Here is a 3,466-nt window from a genome sequence, read left to right as displayed (position 1 = left end):
TTTGCTTGGCTCTACGTATCCGCCGCCGCACCCCTTCTGATCAGTGCGCTAGCTTCGTGAAGGCAGTCGCCACCCCAGCGCGACCCGCGCTCCGCCTTAAAGGTATGACGGTATGTCAAATAATTTAATGCCCATATACGCAGAATTGCTGTTTATTTACTTCACATTCAGAGATCCCTGGGAGTCCCGTACCAGTCCTGGTACAGTGGTACAGCAGTTAAGCGGTGCGCCACTGTCCTTGGATGGCAGCTGGTTTTGCCCCCGTTGAATTCGTGCGATCCAAGTTGCTTTTCCCGCGCAACCTCGTGCGACCAATCAGTGACTTAACCGCCACCTGCCAGGGGGTCTATTCTCGATATTCACGTTTGCCTGTCGGCGCCATGTTGCCTCTCTGATTGGCTGTCAGAACTGTCAGTCAGCGACAGGGCTGGGCAAGGTGGGTGTCAATCATCGTCTGTTGCAGAAGCACTTTTCGTGCTGACGTCAAATTGACGTGGCATTGAAAAAACATTTTCAGCAGCGCTATTCTTGGTGCCCGGCTGGTAAATATAAGTGATTGTGAAGGGCAAAAGAAGATACAGGTGGTACGTATGAGAGCACATGCGCTCGACTTACCAATTTGGATAAAATAGATGCATACCGAAAATGGCCGCTTCCTGAAATCTGATAGGCTGGAACAATGTCACGTGTAACACGTGATACGCACGTATTATGAAGTGATGTCAAAATGACGTGTCGTCATTTTTACAATGTGCCGCCATTGCTAAAAGTGATGGAAATTCGCTGCCATAATTTCGCCCCGCGAAAGGTACCCGAATTATGCAAATGAGTGAATGCAACGCTGATTCATACGACGTTAGGTCACCGCAGTTTGACATGTATCTATTTGAAGCCAAAACTAAGCTTATAAAAGTTTTGTTTTCTTTGCACAATGCAATGAAACGGCGTCATAAGTGCACATGTGAAATAAGCAAGGGATTAGAGCGTTATTAGCCAGAGCTTAAATATGCTGCCGCATTCGGGCGCTAACTGCTCTCCCATTGCAAACCCTTCGCTCGCAGTAAGAAATCATCGGTCCGTGCGCTTAATGTAGCGTGGTGATGGCGGCGCTGGCGGTGCGTTTCGACGGTTTTAATGAGTTTTTCTGATCGTTGCATTTATTCGTCGTTTGTTAAACCCTAGAATTGTGAGAGGTGAGCGACTTTCGATAGCACCACGACGCTTTCGAGTTGTCTCTGACTAGACAGCTCTTCTGTGCAATCATCTGACGAGGCGTGTGATGTGGTGGTTGTGCAAGGATGCACTGGGGTGAGAGGCAGTGCCGAACTGTCGAGCTCTGAGGTGCGATCGCCAGCAGTGAGCGTCGCTGAACGGGTGGGCTTTGCGCGCGTGATGAGTGGATGACGTGATAGGTGTTCGCGCGGCCGAGGAGGAAACTCCAGGAATGTGTCGGGCGTCACGACGAGACATCCGTGTGCACTGGCGCACTATCTTGATCACAGCTGTGTCAGCAAGACAGCGTAAACGTCTGTCGGGAAAGGTACAACGTGACGCCTCCACCATCATTGAGGTAAGGAAATCTAAAGCTGTAGCGGTGACAGTTTGTCGAGCATCATTCTCATTCCTTTTGCATGCAGGCTGAAAATGACTTCAAAGCAGGCAGATGAGTATTTGCAGCACACAGTCGTTCCCTTAAGCGTGGAAAAAAATATTGCGTGAAAGCTTAAAGAAATACTATAACCGGCCTTAAGCATTACTAATGAACCACATAAAGGTGGTTTCTCTACTCAAGCTTAAATTTTCATGGCAGTGCTACAGCATCAGTTACACAGCAGTCACGTGGGAATGACCGCAGGAGGACGAAAATTTTTTTTCCCTAACTATTTCTGTAAGGGCTCGCGGAAAAACAAAAATATATGAGTCTTGCACATTTTTTTACAGGTGTGCTGTTCCTGACGGGGAAGGTGCCAGCACACAAGAAGCCTGTGTGGGATCCATCCATGACCCATTTGTGTGGAATATCTCTTCATTATCCTGTGCTGCCCGCATAGAAATCGTCAAACTGGTGAGCACGTGCTTAGTGTGTTGTGGCAGGCATGAAGGAATAACATGTTCACCTGTAGTAAGATTGCACACAGCTAGTGATATCTGATTCTATTTATACATAGTTTATAGAGCAAGGAAGGACAGTGTAAATAAAACTGCATATCAAAATAATGTACATGAATCATGGCTATAGTTTTCAGATGACAGCAGAGATAGGTGTGGGTTATACACACAGTTGTTCTGTGACATTGGATTTCTCTTACTGACCACAACATCACGGCAGCCTCATTTTGATGGGTACAAAATGGAGAAGCTTGCATGTACTAAAAAACTCAAGGTAGTCACACATAACTTAACTTGTGCCTTTCCTTGCAATGTATTTTGTAGTAGTTTCTTTTACTAAGTGTAAAAATACTCTAATATGAAATTATTTGTGGCTATCAGTTTGGAAAATCTGCAATCAAGTACCTGTAGCTATTATGGAAACAGTTCAATTTGGTACTAATGATTGGTTTTGCACTGAAACATATTTTACAACGATACGTAAAACAGACTGCAGTTGGACTTGCAGCTTCAAGAATTTAAAATATTTGGAAACCCAATGTCTACCTTGTTCGAAGATTTCAGAGTATAACATTAACTTGCAGGTTATGGTGTGCGTCAAATGCAGATGTGGCGGACCGCTATCACCATGGGATCTCAGCTCGAAGGCCCTGATGCCAGATCACTCTTCGCTCACATCTCGGCTTGACTGTTTACCTAGCTGGGTGGCCGTACCAGGCTCCTGAATGATTACATGAGGTGTCTGCAAAGATGTCAACTGCTGCATGGCATGGTCAAGATTCTCTTCGAAGATCAGCACAGCTTGCATTGTGTAACAGAAGGCATTCATCCACACTCAGCTGCAGGATCATGACACCACCGGTGAGTGGTGACAATAACAGGAGCATCAACATCTACAACAAGGAGGAGAACACAGTATCATTTGGGTTCTACCTGACAGGCAGGAATTGTGTGATCAGCTGAGTGTGGGAATCGCACTCACTGCCATGGTTTTCACATGTAGCTATGCCACAAGCAATCAATGCGCATTTTCTCTCTTTCAAGTTTAACAGCATACTGCTAAGAAGCTGGTGAAGTGTTCTTCATTTTGGTTCTGTTCTATAAACAGGACCATATTTTTGGTTGGCCTTCAATTTATTAGTGGTATTCATGACTACAGCGAATAGTTTCAAGGCGAAAACCTTTATAGGCTCATGACTCGCGATCGGTGATGGTTGCATAAAAGTGTCACACCATAGCTAAAATCAAAAGTGGTTGAGGTTTCCACCGAGATTTCGAGAGATGTGAGAGCTACTTAGAAGTAGTGAAAGCTGGGCAGGTTGATTACTACTATCCATGGTAAAACAGCGCGGGAAAA

The 3,466-nt window shown here is 45.5% G+C and overlaps 1 long non-coding RNA gene across 1 annotated transcript; it reads left to right on the top strand.

The window, feature by feature from the left end:
* Window positions 1–1,209: 1,209 nt before the first annotated feature.
* LOC144099312 (uncharacterized) lies at window positions 1,210–3,007 on the top strand. The gene is made up of 3 exons (XR_013307373.1): window positions 1,210–1,570; window positions 1,942–2,065; window positions 2,694–3,007. It is a non-coding gene; the product is annotated as an uncharacterized LOC144099312 (long non-coding RNA).
* The last annotated feature ends 459 nt before the right edge of the window (window positions 3,008–3,466 follow it).

The sequence above is a fragment of the Amblyomma americanum genome, chromosome 1 (genome assembly GCF_052857255.1).
Source record: "Amblyomma americanum isolate KBUSLIRL-KWMA chromosome 1, ASM5285725v1, whole genome shotgun sequence".
NCBI classification, from domain to species: domain Eukaryota; kingdom Metazoa; phylum Arthropoda; class Arachnida; order Ixodida; family Ixodidae; genus Amblyomma; species Amblyomma americanum.
Note: the sequence above shows the minus strand (reverse complement) of the source record. Positions and strands in the feature narration are given on the sequence as shown.